This window comes from Eubalaena glacialis, chromosome 17 (genome assembly GCF_028564815.1).
Source record: "Eubalaena glacialis isolate mEubGla1 chromosome 17, mEubGla1.1.hap2.+ XY, whole genome shotgun sequence".
NCBI lineage: Eukaryota > Metazoa > Chordata > Mammalia > Artiodactyla > Balaenidae > Eubalaena > Eubalaena glacialis.
The window spans coordinates 61028187-61052723 of NC_083732.1; the positions used below are offsets into that span (position 1 = coordinate 61028187).

A 24537-nucleotide genomic window follows, 5' to 3' on the forward strand; every position below is an offset into this window, starting at 1 on the left:
CGAACTGTTAACGTCAAACTGTTAAGGTGCTTCTGAGGTCCCTCCTGAGAATTAAATCTGGGGACCTAACAGCAGAAACACCCTCCACGGCGCTGTCCAAGTCAGAACCTCAGAGTCATTCTTGACTTCTTCTCCCTCATGTGGCCCCGCATAGCAGAAAGCGTGAATGATCTCCACCCTACCCTAGAAATAATGTCTTGAATCGGATTACTTCTGGCCTCTGTTTGACTGCATTATCTTCACTTAGAGCCTAAACCACAAACATCCTGGATTATTGCAAGAGCGGTCTAACTAAAGTTGTCTTGCTTCCAATCTTGCCTCTTATTCCTTTCTCGCCAGTTTTGCAATTTTTCCACGAGGCCAAATCTAGCCATGCTTCTTCATTAAAACTCATTAATGATTTCTCGGTTGTCCTCCAAGTAATATTCAAACTCCTTAATGTGGCACAAATGCCTTTCATGATCTGGCTTTGTGTATCTCTCCCATCTCATTTCTTGACACTGCCCTTCTCTGATCCTCCCTCCCTCACCACCCCTACCCACCCCCAATCCATCGCCCCCGCCACTCTCCCTCCACATACAAATGGATACCCCTTGAACTCTAGCAATTGCAGTTCTCAGGAAGTACCGTGTTCTCTTTTTCCTCTAGACTGTTGCACACTCTGGTCCCTTTGTCTAGAGCGTTTCTTGCACCCCACCCACGCATCCTCCTCAACTCCTAAAGATACATTAAGTTTCATTTTAGAAACAGCTTCCTCCAGGAAATGTCCCCTGATCCCCCAAGAAGATCAGTCCTTACATACTTCCAGGACACCTGTATTTAATTCACCCCAGGAGAGCTGTTATGATCTTGTATCAGAATCCCCTACTTATTTGTCTATCTTCACCAGGGATGTAGGGAGTGCCTAGTACAGGTCCTGACACAGTAGACACTCAATATATGACAGTCAAATGAATGAATGCATGAATGAGTGAATTTTCTAACACCCTAAAGGGCCCATCAGTACAGGATAAAGAACACAGACACAACTTCTGTTTAGAAAATGACTCAGATAAAGCTGCCTCCAGTATTTCTTTGTATTTGATGATGGGGTGTGTGCCTTAAAAAAATCCAACATGTGTTAAGTGAAAGCCTTTACTGCAGAAGTGCAGGCAGTGAGAGGCCGTGCTGTATGTAGCCCTGTTGTCACCATAGCAACCTGCTGAGGGAAAGGCTGATGATTTAGTGTTCAAATGCCTTTTAGCTCTGTACTTTTGGAACCCAAGCCTGTTTTTATGCTGTTCTAAAAGGCAAGTTTTACAAATGCTAATATCTATCTTGCCTTTAATTTCATTCAAGTGTTTCTCACGTCATTAAGTGTCTTATTACGTTTGCATTATACCATCAAAGAGATATAATCTAATACAGTATATTATAGTCATCTTTTATCTGCTTTAAAATATTCTCTGGTCTTGTAATTTTGTGGCTTTTCCTCTAGAAATGAATGTAATGCTTCTTTTTTTAGAAAATAACTAATTCAGAAGGCTGGAACCCTTCAAGATTATAAATAATATCCCTGCCCAGACCTGGGAAGAACAGGGGAGATAGGGTATTGTAGGCTGGGAGAAAAGGGATGTTTTTATGTAATTATGGCCCCGAATTTGGGATAAATTATTTGATTCTTTGCCTATGTGAAATTTGTAATTAAGTGATTCATACCTTTCGTTTGCACACAACTTTATATTTTCAGAGCCCTTTCACATGTATAATCTTATTTGAGCCTCACAAAAATCTTGTGAGGCGTATGCTGTCAATCCCTGAAACCAGATAAGTCATAAAGGACACGTTTTTCTTGATAGGAACCCCCCAGACTGCAAACTTCACAGAAAAGACAATACACACGCACTGCCGAAGAGAAAAGGTCTGCACCATTTAACCAAGATACCTCCCCATCCCCCATATCCGCTCTTCCTCTCAGCTCACCTGTGTATGCTGGGGTCTCTCCCAGACTCAGTCAGGGCTGACAAAGCCCCAGCTCCTAATCCTATCAGCCGTGCGAGCCAGGGCTGCCGTCTGTCTCAGTGACCCGATGTTGGGTGATCCTCACAGCAACAAGCAGCAGCTGACGTGCTTTACAACACGTCATGAAGAAAAGAAGCTGCATTCTGGGGCATCCTGGGATTTTTTTTTTTTTTTTTTGTGGTGGGGTGGAGACCCATATTTTTCTTACCAGGGAGAGAGCTGCCCGTTTTCCCGTAAGAGCAAGTGTGAGTGATCCACTCTCCTCTCATTGTATGTGTTGTTGTTACTATATGGTTAAGGGATTTTGACGTTGTAAAACTGTAATGGGTAGAATTCTGCAGGATCACTCCCTCAGGAGGAGGTCCAGAGAGTACCTGAGGCAGACAGGAGAGTGGGTAACTGAGGCAAGGCTAGCTTGAACCTTTGTTGGGTTCAGAGTATGTCAATTATCTCTGCTCTGCCAATGAGTTTTCAGTCAGAGATATCTCTCAGACGAAGAACAGGAATGAAGGGAGAGACCAGGTGAGGAGATAGAGGTTGGGGGTTGGGGTCTCTGAAGGATGGTAAGGATACAGTCTTCTGCTTGCCTAATGGGGAGGAGACATGAGGTAATCTTCCCCAAAGCCGTCTGCTGTTTGTGGCCTTTTGTCCATTTGTGAGAATAGGGGAAGATATTAGCCAAAGACACAGGTATGGTGATTGTATTGAGCAAACTGGGGAAACATGGATGGACAAGTCAGTGTTTACTTCTTGGGACAGTAGATTGGAATGATTAAATCAAGATGCTCTGAAAAGTATGAGTGTAAAGGTTGCCATCCAGATAGGAGAAACCAAGCCTTGACATTTATCTAATGAGATGATTCAAATGATGGGACAAGACAGGGAGATGTGTGGATCTACAGACTTACAGAAAAGGCAAAGGAAGTTAGTTATCTGTAAGGTCAACATAGGAAGGCCTAAATCCAGAGGCTGAATTCTGGACCTGAGAGAAAAGCACCTTCCTTTCCCAGGAGACCAAGAGACCATAAGGTATGAGAAGGACAGGGCCTCTGAAAGCTACCTGAACCCAGTGGGGTAGCTAGCCTCCTAGAGGGATGAGGAGTGAAGGCTGAGATTCTCCTCAGACTTGGCAGGGGTAGAACTGGTACCTCAGGTTAGAGGCTCTGAGGGATTCATTCAGCATCCCACAGTCTAGGCTCAGATCAAAATTTATAATCTGGGTTCTCAGGAGGCAGATCTGCGGCAAGATTTGAGTTACATAAAGATAAAAGAATCTGTTCTCCATTATATGATTTATTTCCAAGAATTTGCATTTATTTTCCATTCAATTTTCTAGTAAACATGCTTTCAAATTTTTAACAATAATTCTGCCTTTATTTTTGCTTTTAGATTGGGGGGAAAGGAGGATTTTGAGATTGTCTACTGGAAGGACAAGAGCACTATTGAAAAATGGGGCAGAGCGCCCCTAGGGGCCAACTACTATGATGGCAGCTACAGAAGCCCAGGGGAAACCTGGAAGCACTAGACAGCTGCACTGCTGGTGGCGGGTGGAGGTATTACCTCTGCAGTTGTGGAGCTGAGGAGACTATTGATTTCTGCTTTATTTACACCTCCTAGGCCATTCCTATGAACCATTTTCCTTTATTACCAGAAATCTTGTGACCTACTGATTAAGCTTAGCCCTTGCTATGTAGTTGTAGCTCCTCTCAAATCCAGAGCAGAAAAATCTGTAGGAAGATAAATCCAGAATTTGGGAATCTGGCTTATGTTGTTTCATCTGCCCATGTGTCCTTTCTAGTTATTTCTAGAACGCTGTTTCATCAAAGAGAAAAAATGCTTTAAAAAAAGATAACTTTAATATTTTCTTTTTAAAGGTACTAAAACCACATCGTCAAAATTTTGGCAATTAGAAGAAAAATATTACTCATCATCTCATTGCCCTAACATCAATTATCCATATTCCTTCTGTTAGCATTTTCGTGTATTTACTTTCAGGCTTATCTACTGTGCATCAAAATAGCACTATTAAAATGAGAATACAATTCTAAGTGACATATGGCATTTTAGGCCTTTGATGCCATCTCATCTGGCTGTTTCTGGATGGCTAGCATACATAGCCACTGTTCTCCCATGAAGTTACTCACCTTCTGTTTGTCTTCTGATTGGGCACTAATCTGAGATACGAGGCTCTCAGCTCGTTGACAAACAGCTCGGGCTGCTGCTGGAAGCTCAGAGCACAAGGATGGCTTCCCAGGTCTCTGGTGTCAACTGCACTGGCCAAAAGTTTCAGGAAGAGCTGCCGGTGGGGGAGAATTAGCAAATTCCAGACTGGAGAAATGACCTCAATTCAGAAGTTGATAGAAAAACAACTGTGTCCCTTTCTATTCAAAATCCCAGCTTCCGGCTCGCCATAATGTGATGTTAATTCAAGGGAGAGCAGGAAAGTGAGATGAAGTTCCCAAAGTTTGCAAAGAGATCTGTGATGGAAAAATGTAGTTTAATAAAGGACATGGATTCTCAAGTCCTGAAGGCCCAGATTTGTCTCCTTCTTTGCCTCTTTCTGACTGCGTGACCTTAGAAGAAAAGTTGTTTAGCCCCTCTAGGACTCAGCAGGTGATAAGTACATGTTAGTTAAAAAAAAGAAGGAAGGGAGGAAGGAAGGAACGAAGAAAGGTCAGGTTGCACCAGTTAATGTCTCTGGGCAAATTAACTTCTCTGATCCTCATTTTCTCACACATAAAATGGGCCCAATAACAGTAATCAGTTCATACTACTGTTGTTAAGATCAGACAGAATACATGCAAAGTCTATCATTTATGTCTGGCACATGGTTGGAGCTTAATAGATATCCTCTCTCCCTCAGGACCAAACCATTCCAACCACTACTGTTGCTACCTGCTTGCTTGTTTTGCATTCTCCTCATCCTAAAGATTTTTATTTTTTATTTATTTATTTATTTTTAATTAATTAATTTATTTCTGGCTGTGTTGGGTCTTCGTTTCTGTGCGAGGGCTTTCTCCAGTTGCGGCGGGCGGGGGCCACTCTTCATCGCAGTGCGCGGGCCTCTCACTACCACGGCCTCTCTTGTTGCGGAGCACAGGCTCCAGACGCGCAGGCTCAGTAGTTGTGGCTCACAGGCCTAGTTGCTCCGCGGCATGTGGGATCTTTCCAGACCAGGGCTCGAACCCGTGTCCCCTGCATTAGCAGGCAGATTCTCAACCACTGCGCCACCAGGGAAGTCCCAAGATTTTTATTTTAACTGTCATTAAAGGGAAACAATAAATTTTCCCCAGATGACTTATGATATAATGTGAGAAATGATTTCTCATTAGAAAAGAAGTTGACAGGACTTTTCTTCCCAAAGGTAGATGGAAAAGGTTACAGTAGATGGCATGAAAAATGGCCAGATACCTATCATTCATTCATTCATACATTCGTTCATCCATCGATGTTTGTTTTGTTCCTATTCTGAGTCAGACACTGGCTTAGACACTGGTTTGAGAGCATTCAAAGATGAACACTGTTTCCTGTCCTCAAGAATCTCACAGTCTAATAGAGATATGGGTATGGCCATCAGCTGTTACACTATTCATTGTGTTAACACCATGACTTGCCAGCATCCGAATCAGACTGGAGTCTGAGATTTCCAGGGATGAGTTTTGAGATAAATGTTGAGGGATGAATAGATACTATTATAATTTTGGCTCCTTCAGAATCCCTTTCTCTTGATCTCTCCTCTCTTCTCCTTTCTGCTCCCTTCCCCTGCCTCACCTTGTCCTCCTTCCCCCTCCACCTTCTTTCCACTTTGAGAGACTTCTGCTGCCCTAATTGTTAATTAGCTCTATTATTAAAAAATTCAAGAACACCATGTTATACTGCCACCTGTTGGCTCATTAGTAAATTTCTCTTCTGACAGGTAGTTTCTTTGGTTTGCAACAAAGTTTTCATAACAAACCTTAGTAGTGCCTTTATTGAAACTTTCAGCACTTTCAGAAAACTTTCATAGTTTAAGGTTACACAGAACTGAATACCAATGAATAGCATCAATATTCAGTGGGTATAGGATAATGTGCATGTGCTTTGTGGTCCGAAAGACAATAGTCCAAAGCTCCTTTCTTCTTTTTACCTGCCAAGCCACTGTAGACAAGCAAGATAAGTCATATGCAGTCATATGATAAAGTCATATTCAGATAGTCCCTACCTTATATATTCCAAGGTGTATTTTTTGAAATTAATAGACTTTATTATTATTTTTTTGAGCAGTTTTAGCTTTACAGAAAAACTAAGCAGAGGGTACAGAGTTCCCATATACCCCTTCACCAAGATCTACTTTTTTTACTTTTTATCTTTGGGCACCATCCATTCCCTGTCTACCTGATTAATTAAGTATGATTATACTCTACTTCTAAAGAAGGTTCAAGTAAGTGCCTATCAAACGGATCCATATGCCTTACTCTTCCCCTGCCCTACCCATACCCCTGACCCATTTGGTTTACCTCCGAGGTCTTCTAGATCTCCATGGTTGACTAAACACCAAGACTTCTGGATCCTTCTTGGATAGTCTTAACAGCACTACCTCTCCTCTGGCCTGAAACTGAGCATGGGGAAACCACACAACCCTGAAAATGAATGACATGGCTAGCACTGGCCCTCTAACTGCAGTGGGGTCTCAGGGCTGCCTGCAATCATTTTATGCTCCCTAGTTAACATAAATTCTCTCTTATTCTTTATAGGGTCTATTTGACACTTTCTTTGTATTTCAAACCTACCAGCCTACCACCTCATCTCAGGCTGTGCAGATGCCCTTCTCTCCTGACTGACTGACAAAATGGAAGCTATTAAGAGAATTCTCTCAGTCTCCTGCCTCCAAACCTATAAATTCACCTACCTCCATCCCATCCTTTCCATGTCCGGTCCTGTAGAATGGAAGTTGTCCCTCTTCTGTACAAGGGTAATTCCTTTATCTGGGCTTTGGATCCCACTTTTTTCCACCTCTTAAGCAAAGTTATCCCATCAGTTAGTCCTTCGAACTCCCCAGGTTTCTATTTCCTTATCTGAAAAATGGAATAATCACAGTACCTACCTGTGAGCATCAAAGGAGTTACTAAGCATGAAGAACTTGGAAGAGTGCCTAGTATATATTGAGCATTCAGTGAGTGTTAGCTGTTATTATTAGCTATTATACTTTTTTCAGATAACTTTAACCTACTTTTCTATCAGACACTTCACATCAGCATTTAAACATGCTGAAACCTTTCCCAAGGAAATAAGTTACTCTCTGAACTCTTCTGTCTTTCTAGTACTACCCAGTTGCTTCTCCCCATTCCTCATAGAACTTCTAAAAAACAGTCTGTATTCCTGGGTCTCACATTCCCTGCTCCTTCACCCAACCCACTCCACTCATGCACCTGTACCCACCATTCTACCAAACAGCTCTTTCCCAAAGTAAAAATTACTTCCATGTGGTTAAATCTAATGGCTAGTTTTTATCTTAAGCTTGATCTCTCATCAGTCTTTGGCATGATAAACACTCCCACATTTTTGAAACCAAATTTCCTTCTGTAACACAGCCCTCCTGTGTTTTCCCACTGACCCAGTATCCTTTTAGGCCATTTCTTAAATGTTGGTGTTCCTCAGCCTAGCCCTGACCTTCTTATGTTTTCATCCTACCTTCCCTCCCTGGGTAATATCTTTTCAATTGTTTCAATTACTGTTTATATGCAGATCTTCCATAAATTCTATAAATCTTTATTCCATAAGTATCCCATAATCCAACTGGATATCTCAGGGTCCAAAACTCACTATATTCCAATTGAATTCATCATACTTCCTCTAAAAGCTGATCTTTTTCTTGTGTTCCTTAAGTTAATAAATGCCATCCTCGTGCGGACTCAGGACACTGTCAACTCTTCTCTCTCTGTCACCTTTACAGCAAATTGGAACCTAACTCACATCTGTTCTACCTCTTAATTATCTTTAAAATGTGTTCATTTTTCTACAATTTCTTGCTGCCTGGATTTCTAACCCTGTGCACAGACTTGTCCCTTTGGTACATTTTTAAACCATAGCCAGAATGATGTCTTTAAAGTGCAAATCTGATCATCCCCTACCCTGGCCCCAGTTGAAACCCTTCTATGCTCACTATTGCCCTCAAGATAAAGTTCATACGCTAACCTATGGCTTACAAGAAAGTTCATACGCTAACTTATGGCTTACAAGATCTCGCATGATCTAATCGTTGCATTCTAACTTTGACTTTCACCAATGGTTTTCCTTCTGTTTACAACACTTCCCAATCTCAAACCTCTACCTCCCATCACCACCATCCTGTTTCTATTGCCCTCCAGATGTATTCACTGGAAAATCTGATTTGTTAGAGGCATGCAATTTACTCCAGCCTTGAGTGTGAAATAGAAGAGAATGATTTCTGGTTTTGAAATGCTTTCTGCTGGAACTATATGGGTGTATAGTATTATGGCAAGATAAAGCCATATTAAAGATATGGTAAACATAGAAGCTGTGTTAGCTTTTGGGTTTGTTATATGAATTGAAGAGCAATTCAAAAGAATTTTTTAGTGATCAAGTGAAATAATGACTTCCAAACTGGTATAACTTGAAAAGCTTCTGCCATAGAAAATACATTTCATCTTATTTATTATAAAATATTAGGCTTAGCTTCATTATTTTAATGAACTCACTTCTCTTAAGTGAGAATTCAAAGAATTCTCTTTGCAAATGTACTCCCATGATTCTTTCTTATAGTTTTACCTCTTGTTTTCCCCTACCACTTATTTGACTTTTATTATTAAAACAGAAAACAATTCTAGATTAGGATTTATTTTTTTAAAAAGACAGTGGCGTTTATATTTTTAAATATTCATATGGTTGCATTGCTATATTTTTATTGTTATAATAAACTCGGTAAAATGCAATCTTTTCAAATAAATATAAGATTTTAGCAGATCTATTTTGAAACTCGGCAAGATTTTTAATATAATAGTTACTTGGGAAGAGAATATTAGAAAACTCCACATTACAAATGCTTTTAAAATACACTTGAGAGCAGCTGATTTCCTAATGCTTCAGTTATTAAATATAGAAGTGTGAATTTGTTAAAACCAGTGTGCTTATGTCTCCCATGGTAAACAACTGTTTTTTTTTGTATATAAATTACTATTTTTGGGCTTCCCTGGTGGCGTAGTGGTTGAGAATCTGCCTGCTAATGCAGGGGACACAGTTTCGAGCCCTGGTTTGGGAAGATCCCACATGCCACGGAGCAACTAGGCCCGTGAGCCACAACTACTGAGCGTGCGTGTCTGGAGCCTGTGCTCCGCAACAAGAGAGGCCACGATAGTGAGAGGCCCGCACACCGTGATGAAGAGTGGCCTCCGCTTGCCGCAACTAGAGAAAGCCCTCGCACAGATACGAAGACCCAACACAGCCAAAAATAAATAAATTAATTAATTAAAATAACCACGTCCCTTTAAAAAAAAAAAATAAATAAATAAATTACTATTTTTTTCCTGCCTTTGCTGATGTCAGTATTTCTCTCCACAGAGTTCTAAATTCAGAAGTATTTCCATAGAAAAGGACTATATTGAAATATTGCAAATGGAGAATAAACATAGACCTAAGAACCTTCTAGTTTTCATTTTTGGCCTTTAATTATGCAATAACGGCTGTAAATCTTATCCTGTGAATTCCACACGTTTTATAAATAAGTGATTTTATTTATTCAACAAATATTCACTGAGCCTTTCTTCGCTATGTACCAAGAACTCCAGTAAATACTAGGAGAAATTTAAATAGTTTGCCTTGGTAGCAGTAATAGGTGTGATTTTTAATTTCATTCTGTGCCCTTGCACGGGGTCCTAAGTAAGGTTTAGACTGTTATATGGCCATGGAGAATAAAGGTAGAATGAAGAACTCCACCCAAATATTTAAGCCATGCTGCATCCTTTTGGGCAACTTTTAAATAACAAAATAAAATATTATCATTTTAACACTTACAGGATAATGACATGATCTGTTTAATATTAATACTTCAATTTCTATCTTTAAGCTATATTTTAAGAAAGCAAGAATGAAAACACAGAAAAATAAACATGACAAAAGAATGCTACTTATTAATATATGACATATGCTGTATTTTTTTCTTTATAATTAAGAAATATGTTCAAGTGAAAATCAAGCAAGTCTTTTTTTTCCCCTTGGTTGAATCCCTTGAATTCCTTTTCTACAGAGTGCTGCTATTTCTATAAACATTACAAACTAAATGGACACACAACAACGCTTAATGGTAGGAAATATACTCACTTCATTTTATTTTGCTCTATTATTACACTTTACTGCAGACTAGTCACTTGTCCATACTTTATAAACATAGGCAGAGATAATGGTGATTTACAGAGGGGGTTTGAGCACAAAATGCTGTTTCTTTTTTATCAGAAGGAAGATGGTTCTCCTTCAAAACTGAGGTTTTCTGATGGTCTTTTGCCAAAGGGTAATTTGTTTGTTCTGGTGAGTTTTAATAAGAAAAGTTAGACAGCACGTCTGCAGTTATATGCTCCTGGCATTGGGCCTTCCATAGAAATGTGCATTAGATATTCAAGCCCTGTCTCAAGCATTCTATTCCTGTAACCTGACTTCATCCGTTCCCTTCCACTGTTGCCATTGAAACTGGAAATGACTGCGGAATACAAATCACATGATAAATATTGGAGAATATGTCTTTGTAGTTTTTCAGCACCACTGCCAAACTTCTTGCCTAGGGAGCTGTGGGAGGCTTTTCAACCTGAAACCTGTGAGCAGTCCCATTCTCTGGCCAACTGGGAAGCAGCCACATGATTTTATTGCAGCAGCCCTGTGAAAGGATTAATAAACATTTCAAGTTCTTTGACTGCATATGCTTTTAAGGCATGCTCATGGTTGGGCCTATATTTATATCCAATAATTTTAAACACTGGGATGCATCTTCTTTATGAATATCCCCAAAATGTGACACACACAGTTTTAAATAACATTGTTATAAATGAGGACTCTTTCCCTAAAATTTTTCATCACAACACTATCCCCCATTTTGTCTGATCCTACTGAAGGATACTAGCTTGGGGTTTCTTTCTGCATTCACCAGTAAATCACTGAGTGGAAGACAATGCCATTTGGAGAGTAGGTCTAACATCTCAATGATGAGTAGAGGTGTAGGACAAATTTTGCTAGTTAACATCTTCAGGTAGCACTGGATTCTCACTTGTAGGCCTGAACTTATGATTTTCTCAGTGACCAAGCTTTTAAACAGAGGCTCTCACACAGGGAATCTATGAAGGAGGGCTGTGTCTGCCCTGTTTTTATGCTCTAACCAGTGCATTCCATCTGCTTTCTTCAGTGTTGTTAAGCAGTCTTCCACAAAATCTGCTAAAGTTTTTTTTTTTTTAACATCTTTATTGGGGTATAATTGCTTTACAATGGTGTATTAGTTTCTGCTTTATAACAAAGTGAATCAGCTATACATATGCATATATCCCCATATCGCCTCAAAAATATGGAACGCTTCCCGAATTTGCGTGTCATCCTTGTGCAGGGGCCATGCTAATCTTCTCTGTATCGTTCCGATTTTAGTATATGTGCTGCTGAAGCGAGCACTCTGCTAAAGTTTTTAATTCACGAAGACAAATGGGGGCTGTTTGATATAAGTTATAAAGAGAGGTAAGTGTGGCAAAAAGGTCAGCAAAGCCAGTGTTTTACAGGTGTTCAAAGCTGCTAGCTCTCTAAATGGTGACTAAGACGAAGGTATTGAAACTCAGAAGGGCATTTCCTGCTTCAGCAGGTCAGGGACTTCTCCATTTGGAGAGTAGAGTTAATACCCATTAAACCAATATGCTTGTTATTTACATCTCCACTCCAAGCTCTGAGCCTGTGTTAAGAATTATATTTTCTTCAAACCCTGTATTCACCTGCTTGGTCTCTTTTAAACTCAATAACTTAACATTTGGCAAAGGAGTCTTACCCACATAGAATGTATACATCATTTCATGGTCACCAAGCACTTGTGTTTTCAGACCTGTTAATAAGGATGGAAAAGTACTGGGTTTGCCAAACAGTGAACATTAGATCATGCCTGACAACTTTCTCAATGATGTGGGTGAGCCTTATGTGTACTTTCAGCAAAGTAGTCTTGCCCAAGTCTACTCCATGATGGACTTCCATTTGGGCAATGAGAGAAAATTAGCCAAGGGAATTTCCAGTTTGGCCGTTGTGTAGGCAATAACAAACAACTTGACAATCTGCTGCCTTTTGTTTGTCCCGACACTGACATGACTTCTAGTCATGATTGCCAGTTTGAGGTTCTCCAGTGTAACGGGGTAGAGACTTTAAAAACTGATAGCTCTTTGATGCATTTCACTGCCTACGTGTTTATTTACATTGTCCTTTTTCAATGAGGAGCCCACAATGTCAACAAAGGCAGCAGTGTGTCTCACAGTGGCCTATTTTGAATTTGTTCCTTTGTACACAGATAACAATAAGTTTTACCAACCACAACCCCATTGCCAGATGCAAAGAGCTCTTCACCTCTGCCTGCCATTTTTTAACCTCCCCACACTAAGAGCCATTCTGCTCTTCCTTCTACTCCTGTTTTTCACTTAGTAGTTACCCTCTCTTCTAACTCTTATAGATCTTCTGTGGGTCCTACTCGTGACCTGTCAGTATGAGAAAGGGAACATATATACTTACTATTAATTAGCTTTAGAAACAGAGGTGGGTGTTTTAGCAAAGCTGTTTCTCAAAGTCAGTTTTTTAAAAATTATATTGGTAAGATCTAAGTACATTTTTCATGTGAAAATATAAGTGCTACATGGTAAAAAGGACAAAAAAATAATTTTGCTTCTATATCAGCCTGAATGTTTATGAATCAAGCAGCTAATTAGTCAATTAGCCAAACAGTTCTCATGAAATGACTCTAAAATATACCGAATTCTGGACCATCTTCTGGCAGTATCCATTTGGCTTCATTTATTTAATAAGAAATATAGAGAAAGACATTTTTCCACATTGATTTGAAGTTTAAAATAAAACCAGAACCATATTTTTTGTTTCCAAATCCAAACGTAAAAGCCCTTTTTCTTGTTAGGCTAGGAAGGAAGTTGGTCCACAGTTATCTGTAAATTCTTTCATATTTTTCCCCCATTTACATTTATAATGAATCGGTTCCATCAGCATGATAGTGAGAAGTTACAAGTTATTTTAACATCTACCTCATTATTTATATCTGTTGGAAAGATGAGTGTATCACCAACTTTCTGGACTGTGTACTTGACTCTGTTAGTATCGTGTCTTATCTCAAAAAATCCAATTGGGGCTCCCAGCTGTTGTCTGATATTTTAATATTCACACTCACCATTTTTCAGTGTTAAGGTTTATTTTCTATGGCTCAAATGAGAATATATTTCCAAGTCTAGTGTGGCCAGTTTGTTTGTTTGTAAGAGTATTATCTGTTCAAACAGAAGAAAACCTCTAATTCAAGGTTAAAGAAAACAATAAAGTGATTTAACATGAAAATATAGGAATTAATAACAGGAAAATATAGGAATTAATATAGGTTATTAATTAATTAATAACCTAAATAAATATAAATAACACACATTAATTACCACTATTTTCTACTCACTTGACAAGGATTCATAAATATTTTTGACATTACCATTTGACTCTAATCTCCAAATTATTTCTCACTAAGCAAATATTTATTGGGTATATATTCTGACTCAGATACTACTTTTACTTTTGACATATAAAAGGGAGGTCCTCATTCCATAGTGGGTGGAGGTTGGAAAGATATGAACTCCTTTGTTAAGAAATATACAGAAAGGAAATTCTGGAAACATACAGAGAACACAGACCTGTCCACGTACAAATCGAAAGTAGCTTACTCTGTAAATGCTATGAAATTCTCCATATCATAACCCAAGAACCATAAGAAAAACAGGAGAAGGTTGAAGCTAAAGTAAAAAAAAAAAAAAGGAAACCTAAAATGGTACAACAGGGGTGAAGACATTGCATGAGGAAACTAAATCTACAAGGATTCAAATCCAGAGAGGGAATGGCTGAGTGGGTTTTGGACAGAAGTGTGTACACCATCTAGTGTACAGACACAGTGATCTCAGACTTGTCCACTCAGCACATACTGGAATATGAGTATTGAGGAAGCACCTCCTGAGTCCTGAGAAAGTCAAGACAAAGTCAGTTGTCTTTGAAGGGCCGAGAAGTTCCCTGGTTGGGGTAGAGAACAGTTAAACTACTGAGTGTGGAAAGGAAATGGTTAAGTGACAATTTGTACATTAAAAAATATTTACAAGGGCTTTCCTGGTGGCGCAGTGGTTGAGAGTCTGCCTGCTAATGCAGGGGACAAGGGTTCGAGCCCTGGTCTAGGAAGATCCCACAGGCCGCGGAGCAACTAGGCCCGTGAGCCACAACTACTGAGCCTGCGCGTCTGGAGCCTGTGCTCCGCAACAAGAGAGGCCGCGATAGTGAGAGGCCCGCGCACCGCGATGAAGAGTGGCCTCCGCTTGCCGCAACTAGAGAAAGCCCTCGCACAGCAACGAAGACCCAACACAGCCATAAATAAATAAATAAAAATAAATATAAATTTAAAAAAATAAAGCCAAGCCTCTGAAAAAAAAATATTTACAAATATTTATTTGTAAATAAAAATTATTTACAAATATTTATTATTTGCAAATAAAAATATATTTAATATATGGAATGAAACCAGTGTCATAATTTAGCTCCTAAATCAGATGTCTGGTACCACCGATGTAAATGCAGTGAGAATGAGAGATCCATAATGTGGGTTTAGACCGTGGTGCCCTTCTTTCATGCACAGTGCATTGTAACAGAGTGTGTTTTACATGAGCCCGGATAATATAGAATAGTTTTAACTCAACAGAATGGAGAAATGGCTTTTAAAAGTCCTCTGCCAAAGAACTGCAGCCTGAAGTTCATGCTGGTAGTGCAAGGAGAAGCAAACCAGAAAATCATACAGTTGCCTCTTCCTCCAGTATGAACTCTTCATCAGCTACCTTACTAAGCGAAAACAATGCTGAATAAGTTACACATACCAAGGGTATATGCTCAGAAGTTTTGTTATAATAGAGGTGTGTGACAGACCACTGGTCTAGGGTCATATAACATGAAATACCAATATGCTTGCTTAAAAAGTCATTACCTCCAAGAAGTAATACCTACGGAATAATTGCAATCTTTGGTACCTCGGCTGTATGCTCTTCTCCTGAGAACTTTTGATTTCTCTGTAATCCTTACTGTAAAATTTAGATCTCCAGTTTGTCCAAGCTGAGGTCTTTCATCTCCAAATCTCACCTGGAGATGTCTACTTGGAAATACTGTTGTCCCAAACCCAAATTAGCTTCTCATCCCAAGTTTACCATTGTCACCCTCATTTCTTTAGGGTGTGAGATAGAAAAGAGCATAGAAGTTAAGAGCATGGTGTTTGGATCTAGGCTGCCTGGATTAAAATTTCCGCTCAGCTGTGACTTTCGACAAATTACATTCTTTCAATGAATTTTTGTTTCCTCATTTATAAAATGGGAGAAGCATTAGTACTTACATCAATACCCACATCATGAAACTCTGGAAAATCCACACAAAACACTGTCTGGCACAGAGCAAATGTTCAAAAACATTAGCCATTATTATTTTTTAATCTGTGCTCAAAACCCTAGGGTCATTTTGGACCATCCCACCCACATTTTTTAATCTCCTGTTTCCCATCAGTCACCAAGTCCTGTCTGTCCTCCTCTTAAAAGCTGTTCCTGGTCTAATCCCATGGCCACTGCCTTAGAGAGACACTCACCCTTCCAATTTAGGTTAAAACCAACAGTCTCTGGTGTGGTATTCCTTACGCAGCCTCTCCCCAACTCTATCTATATATGAATCTAATCTATATACAACTCTAGAACAGGATTCATTAGCACATTAGCATAGGATTCATCTTGTAGATCCTCTCCTCAAAAATCTTCTTGGGCCCTCTGGTCTCTACCAGACATTGTGTAAACCATGCCCTTGGCTTTAATAGCCTTCAAAGTTGGCTTTACTTTGCAAACTTCCTTTGTATCCCAGCCTGCTTTCATTTCCCATTTTCTGAAGTATGTGTTTCACAGAATTTAGCACCAATTCTCCATTTGTTTTCTGATTATCTGTTTGTCTTTCCTTCTCAATCCTGAAGGCAAAAGAAGTATGTATTTTACTTTCTTTTTACCCTCCCAAAGTACCTGGTCCCAAACATAGTAAACAGATTGTAAATACACACTTATTGATCAGTTGATTAAAACATATGCAATATCGGGACTTCCCTGGTGGCGGCAGTGGTTAAGATTCCGCCTGCCAATGCAGGGGACACGGGTTTGAGCCCTGGTCCGGGAAGATCCCACATGCCACGGAGCAACTTAAGCCCATGCGCCACAACTACTGAGCCTGCACTCTAGAGCCCGCGAGCCACAACTACTGAGCCCACATGCCACAACTACTGAGCCCACAGGCCACAACTACTGAAGCCCGTGCACCTAGAGCCCGTGCTCCAACAAGAGAAGCCACCGCAATGAGAAGCCTGCGCACTGCAACAAAGAGTAGCCCCCGCTCGCTGCAAATAGAGAAAGCCCATGCGCAGCAACGCAGCCAAAAATAAATAAATAAATTTAAAAAAACAACATATGCAGTATAGAAAAGTCATGGATGACATTTATCATGGGTTATTAATGAAAACTTGGATACTGAGATACACTCTTGATTTTTTAGGTGGAAATCAAGAAAACAGCTACTCTCTTCTTCAATATGATATTTAACACCACTGTCTGGGAGTCCACAAATATAAATGAATTATGCCAGGCACTAGAAATATAAACAGGCAGAAAACAGAGTCTTTTCTCAGTCTCCTTCATTCATATTCTACCTGGGGGTGGGGAGATCAAGTTCATAAATATATATGAATAAAACAAGGACATAAAGGGCAGAGATAGGGACAATAAAAGATAGAATGGGATAGAATAGTCTCTGGATCACACCTAACGTGACATTTCTTAAGTATCCTGTTTAACCCTTATGACTGGCTTAAATATTCTAATTTTGATTAGTCAATGCATGTGTGTATAATAGTAACGAATCAATTAGGCTTTTGAATTTGGCCACTGAGTGCATATTTTTGAAAAAAAAATGAGTTATTGTTAACACATGGCAAACTGGTGTCTGATGGAGGTGCTTTTTACATCACAATTAAAATATTTCTGGTGGTACTTTATTATTCATCTTTGGCTTTCCTTCTCCCTAGTTCATTTTTTACTTACAGTTCTCTTTTTTACTCTCATTTTCTAGTCTTCGATTTGACTCCCAGCTCATATTCTCCAGAAATTTTACCCCTTTTGACCTCAAAGAAATACCAGAGGTATTTATTGGCTTTGTTTAGTGTTGCCAATGCTTTTCCACACTGAGCAGGTTAGAATGTCCTGCACTTCTACCACTAATTAGAGTTTAAATTTGAAAGTATTGTGCCAAGTAAGAACTATAAGGTTTAGTTCACCGGAATGTCCAATTAGTATCGCTCTTACCATTAACAGGACTAATTAATACAAATGAGGTATGATCACTTGATACATTAAACTAAATCAACAGGTAATTTAGTAATTTTACAAAGCACTAACTAAGATTATTTCTGGCTTCGATGAATCACATACAGTATATGTTAGAAAACAACAACTAAATTTTGAAAATTTAAGTAAAGGCATATGATTTATATAATGGCTGGAATCAAGAGGAAAAAAAAGCCCCAATAGAATATGTGCTGATTAGTGTTATATGCATTATTTTTCAAAGTGTGTTACTCAGTAACTCAGTCCTATAAAATGCTTGGTGAAAAATAAATATACTCCATTGTCAAAAAGGACTGGGAAATGCTATATACCAAGTGGCTCTTTAAAAATTCCCAATACAGATTAAGCTATTAAGGGCCCTGAGAAGTCCTGCAATAAACAGACCAATTTGACTTCGTTTAAGTCAGTATTTCCCTAATTCATTTAACCATGGAACTTTTCTTCTTAGAAAACGTAACTCTGGCAGTCCCAGTGTCGAAGAAGCACACTTCGAGAAAGGCCGGTACAGATTAGGTGCTAAAGAGTTCAGAAGTGGAAGAGGCCACTTGCAGTTGGGGAAAACCACTATGAAGAAGGAATGTTTCTGAGTTAGATCTTGAAGACTGTGGTGAAGATGAGGCAGGGGAGGCATATCAGGCAAAGGGAACACTGTGAGCAGAAAAATACAGAGGAAAGAGCACTAGGCGTAGTAAGGAAGGTTTGGAAGAACTTGTCTGGGGGAAGCAGAAGGTTCCTATAGGGTAGAAATGGGCATTAACACTAGGAAAATGATACTACATAGTAGAATGGTTAGCAAACTATGTATTCTTATGCATTTTCCCCTCATATTATCATAATTTCTTACATGCTCATTTGATCATGAAAGTGATTACTTAATGAAAACGTGAATGGTCTAGGCCAGCACTATCCAATAAAAATAATCAGCTACAAATGTACTTTTAAACCTTCTAGCAGCAACATTTAAATAATAAAAAGAAACAGATTAACTTAATTTTAAAATATATTTTATTCAACTCAACATATCCAAAATGTTATCACATCAACATGTCGGAATTCCCTGGCGGTCCAGTGGTTAAGACTCTGTGCTTTCACTGCAGAGGGGGCCTGGGTTCAACCCCTGGTGGGGGAACCAAGATCCAGCAAGCCATGTGGCCCAGCCAATAAAAACCAAAAAACATGTCATCAATATAAAAATTGTTAATGGAATTTTTCTCTTTTGGCCAAGTCCTCAAAATCCAGTTTGTATTTTACAATTGTAACAGATTTCAATTCAGCCTAGCGACATTTCAAGGGCTCCATCATAACCACATGGCTAGTACTACCATATTGGACAGGACAGGTTTATACACTAGCATAAATTAGCTGGATAAAGCAGTTAATTTGGATAGCTTTTCAGTAACTTTAATTATGATTGAAAGTTTTAAACTCTTGAAGATTAAATCGGTAAGACATATTTGCTTTACCAGTTTTTGAAATTTATGTTTTTATTTTTTGGCTGGATTTGAAATAGGCAAATTAGGTGTAATTATAGATTAAAAACGAAAATTTCCATTTTCCCTCCAAATCAGCTTATTAATGGAAATAAATTACCTTCTAGCTCTCTTATGGCTCTCTTTTAGCTACTAATAAGTTAAGAGAAGTCAGTAGGTTTGTGAAAGTTAAACACGAAGGCTCTGCTACATATGCCAGTTGATTTGTAGCCACATACATGCTCTATGAAACTATTTTTCAGATTTTTAAAAATTTTAAATGATTCCTCCTGCTGGTGCAGTTTCTTCACACTTCATCACATTTCTAAATAAGTGATCGTGTAACTGAAGATTTCATGTCCCGAAGGCATTATACCAATACTTCCAAATGTTCCTACTTAAAACACAAAGCAGTTTTATTCACACTTCCCATTTTTGATTGCATTAAAGCCATTTGTGGGGGGGGGGGGGAGGAAAAGCTAGACACCTGCTCTCCTGTTTTTGTTTTCTACAAATTGTCTTTACTGAGAGCTTGTAAGTTTCCAAAGCACATTTCATACCCATCAGAAACTGACTGAATATGGCACATTCTTTAAATGGAAGCCCTGGAAAATCTGCTGTTTTAAAAATGGAAGATGAACGCCAAGGCAACTGCTGTGCTTCTTAGTAGACAGCTCTTCTCTAAACCACCAATGTGGGCTAGGAATAGAAACAGGAAAATATCCAACGACACAACATAGTCTTTGAAAGTTCACGGCTTTATTCCAGGGTTTCTGAGCAGCAGTGCTATTAATATACTTGGCCTGATAATTCTTTGTTGTCGGTGGGAGGGATGTTCTGTCATTGTACGACATTGAGCAGCATCTCCAGCTTCTATTCACTAGATTCCAGTAGCATCACCCCCCCATCTGTCCTCAAACAGGTCTTGAAAAATCAAAAACATCTCCAGACATTGCCAAATGTCCCCTGGGGCACAAAATTGCCCCTGATTGAGAACTACTACTCTATTCAAAGTCTGAAAATTATATATTTACAAGTATTAGTATGAGCTCTAGTTTCAGAGTACAAATCCATTAATATTATTATCTATCTCTGCTTTTCCTAAGAGCGTGTAACCTTTGGAAAATAGATTAGAAATTACATAATAATCTCTCGTGTCCCACCTCTTCAATCTCAATGATCTTGTTTTAGCTTGCTCTCTAATTTAAAGTTAAATATCCCAAATCATTTTTACCGGGAACTGATATATCATAACAATAATGTAGACTTTCATACACAACCATTATATGCAATAGAGAGTGGAAAGATGTAGCAGCTTGAAACCCCTTAGATATATTTCAGGGTATTTATTGAATTGTTTTTGTAATGACCTGCACTCACTAAATAAACAGGAAAGGGACTAAAACTTCACTACCATCAACTTGGTATCTTTTGGTAGAACCACAAAGAAGACTCAGTAATTCATGTTTTAAATAGAACCTGAAACATTTTCAACCACATAAAACACTGTGTATGAATAAAATGCTTCAAAGCAAGATTTATATTTCTTTTTCTCCTTTAAGACAGTTCAGTAATAAAGCATTTTATACTTAGTAGAGCCTATTCCCTGCCATATGTAAAATTTGGATATTTAAGAACAGTGAAAGCTTATTCCATGTTTTTAAGCTTATATGTTTATTCTGAAATGACAAAAGAGGTAGATAGATGTATTATGAGGACAAGAACATGGTAATGTCACAGAGGCAGCACCTGGAACAATGTATACAAACTATTTGTTCTCTACTACCCTCTGGTGGTTTGTTTAAAAAAAAAAGTAACAGTTTAAAAAAGAAAAAAAGCCTTAAAGAACCATTATTCTTATCACTGGTAATATCAATACCTAATATTTGTTGGTAAACACTATAGTACACTTAATGAAAATTCTCTCATTTAACCCTAAACAGTTGCTTGAGGTGGGTATTATAACTCATACCTGAAAATTAAGAAAACTGAAGCTCAAAGTGTTGACGGATTTTGTCCAAATTGATTTATCTGGTAGAAATGGCACTCAAATTCATATCTTTTTTATGCCAAGGCTCAAGTTCATTGCATGTGTTACCGCTTCCTGAGCAACTCTTAAAGAGAGCTGGCCTCAAAGGCAGACAGCAGAAGCAAGAAGAACTACAATCCTGCAGCCTGTGGAACAAAAACCACATTCACAGAAAGACAGACAAGATGGAAAGGCAGAGGGCTATGTACCAGATGAAGGAACAAGATAAAACCCCAGAAAAACAACTAAATGAAGTGGAGATAGGCAACCTTCCAGAAAAAGAATTCAGAATAATGATAGTGAAGATGATCCAGGACCTTGGAAAAAGAATGGAGGCAAAGATCGAGACGATGCAAGAAATGTTTAACAAAGAATTCGAAGAATTAAAGAACAAACAAACAGAGATGAACAATACAATAACTGAAATGAAAATTACACTAGAAGGAATCAAGAGCAGAGTAACTGAGGCAGAAGAACGGATAAGTGACCTGGAAGACAGAATGGTGGAATTCACTGCTTCGGAACAGAATAAAGAAAAAAGGATGAAAAGAAATGAAGACAGCCTAAGAGACCTCTGGGACAACATTAAATGAAACAACATTCACATTATAGGGGTCCCAGAAGGAGAAGAGAGAGAGAAAGGACCAGAGAAAATATTTGAAGAGATTATAGTCAAAAACTTCCCTAACATGGGAAAGGAAATAGCCACCCAAGTCCACGAAGCGCAGAGAGTCCCATACAGGATAAACCCAAGGAGAAACACACCAAGACACGTAGTAATCAAATTGGCAAAAAGTAAAGACAAAGAAAAATTATTGAAAGCAGCAAGGGAAAAATGACAAATAACCTACAGGGAACTCCCATAAGGTTAACAGCTGATTTCTCAGCAGAAACTCTACAAGCCAGAAGGGAGTGGCATGATATACTTAAAGTGATGAAAGGTAAGAACTACAACCAAGATTATTCTACGCGGCAAGGATCTCATTCAGATTCGATGGAGAAATCAAAAGCTTTACAGACAAGCAAAAGCTAAGAGAATTCAGTACCACCAAACCAGCTCTACAACAAATGCTAAAGGAACTTCTCTAAGTGGGAAACACAAGAGAAGAAAAGGACCTACAAAAACAAACCCAAAACAATTAAGAAAATGGTCAGAGGAACATACATATCGATAATTACCTTAAACGTGAATGGATTAAATGCTCCAACCAAAAGACACAGGCTTGCTGAATGGATACAAAAACAAGACCCATATATATGCTGTCTACAAGAGACCCACTTCAGACCTAGGGACACATACAGACTGAAAGGGAGGGGATGGAAAAAGATATTCCATGCAAATGGAACTCAAAAGAAAGCTGGAGTAGCAATACTCATTTCAGGTAAAATAGACTTTAAAATAAAGAATGTTACAAGAGACAAGGAAGGACACTACATAATGATCAAGGGATCAATCCAAGAAGAAGATATAACAATTATAAATATATATGCACCCAACACAGAAGCACCTCAATACATAAGGCAACTGCTAACAGCTATAAAAGAGGAAATCGACAGTAACACAATAATAGTGGGGGACTTTAACACTGCATGTACACCAATCGACAGATCATCCAAACAGAAATTTAATAAGGAAGCACAAGCTTTAAATGACACAATACACCAGACAGACTTAATTGATATTTATAGGACATTCCATCCAAAAACAGCAGATTACACTTTCTTTTCAAGTGTGCACGGAACATTCTCCAGGATAGATCACATCTTGAGTCACAAATCAAGCCTCAGTAAATTTAAGAAAATTGAAATCATATCAAGCATGTTTTCTGACCACAATGCTATGAGATTAGAAATGAATTACAGGGAAAAAAATGTAAAGAACACAAACACATGGAAGCTAAACAATACGTCACTAAATAACCAAGAGATCACTGAAGAAATCAAAGAGGAAATCAAAAAATACCTAGAGACAAATGACAATGAAAACACGACGATCCAAAACCTATGGGATGCAGCAAAAGCACTTCTAAGAGGGAAGTTTACAGCTATACAAGCCTACCTCAAGAAACAAGAAAAATACAGAGTGAAGTAAGTCAGAAAGAGAAAAACAAATATCGTGTATTAATGCATGTATGTGGAACCTAGAAAAATGGTACAGATGAGCCGGTTTGCAGGGCAGAAGTTGAGACATAGATGTAGAGAACAGACATACGGACACCAAGGGGGGAAAACTGTGGTGGGGTGGGGATGGTGGTGTGCTGAATTGGGCGATTGGGATTGACATGTATACACTGATGTGTATAAAATTGATGACTAATAAGAATCTGCAGTATAAAAAAATCAAACAAACAAAACAACTAATACTAAACTCTCATTGGGTTATCTGTATGGAAATATGTTAATATAAATGTTTCAGACATTATGTGAAATTTCTAAAAATCTTATATGTTCTGGTATAATGTTATAAGTCATAATTCTAGTTATTACTTTAAAATGTATATCTCAGAAAAAACTAAATTTCCTTGTCAATTGCACTATTATGAACTTTCATCAAATCTTTAACCATGGTCATTTTTAACTCTTTTGTCATTTACAGACAGTTCTGGGTGTACTCTGATGCTTTTGCAAATATGTTCCTATAAAAGGGTTTCATCTTCAAGGAATTCAGAGAAAAGACTCTGACAAGTACAGGTTTCTGGTAACTGTACTGCTGAACTGAATGAATAAGCATTTTCAGAACTCTAATGAAAAACTGATGAACTCATAAAAGTGCTAACAAAAGATCAAGATGAAAAAAAATTAATTACATGGGACTGAGTGAACTGATGAGGATGATTATAATTTTTGTGACTTTCTGTTTGAATTAAAAAAAAAAAAATCCCACAAGGACTCAGAGGCAAAGAATATACAAGTCAATTTTCACTGCAAAGTAAAGGAGCTGTTACAGTGGAGGATTACTGGACTGAATGTCAATATTATGACATAGTATGAGTGTGTTTCGTGTTTGGTAATTGCAATCATTGTTGCTTTTGTTGTGGTCATCCATTTACAATGCTTGGTGTCAGTCTATTTATCTCTTGTAAAAATAAAATACAGTGTGTGTGTGTGTGTGTGTGAAAAAAAAAAAAAAGAAACAAGAAAAATCTCAAATAAACAATCTAACCTTACACCTAAAGGAACTACAGAAAGAAGAAGAAACAAAATCCAAAGTTAGCAGAAGGAAAGGAATCATAAAGATCAGAGCATAAATAAATGAAATAGAAACTAGTAAAGACCAATAAAACTAAAAGCTGGTTCTTTGAGACGATAAACAAAATTGATAAACCATTAGCCAGACTCATCAAGAAAAAGAGGGAGAGGACTCAAATCAGTAAAATTAGAA

At 38.4% G+C, this 24537-nt stretch overlaps 1 non-coding gene across 1 annotated transcript; it reads right to left on the minus strand.

Annotated features, from left to right (window-relative positions):
- Nucleotides 1–11536: 11536 nt before the first annotated feature.
- On the minus strand, nt 11537–11643 carry LOC133077470 (U6 spliceosomal RNA). The gene has a single exon (XR_009697745.1). It is a non-coding gene; the product is annotated as a U6 spliceosomal RNA (small nuclear RNA).
- Between the last annotated feature and the right edge of the window lie 12894 nt (nt 11644–24537).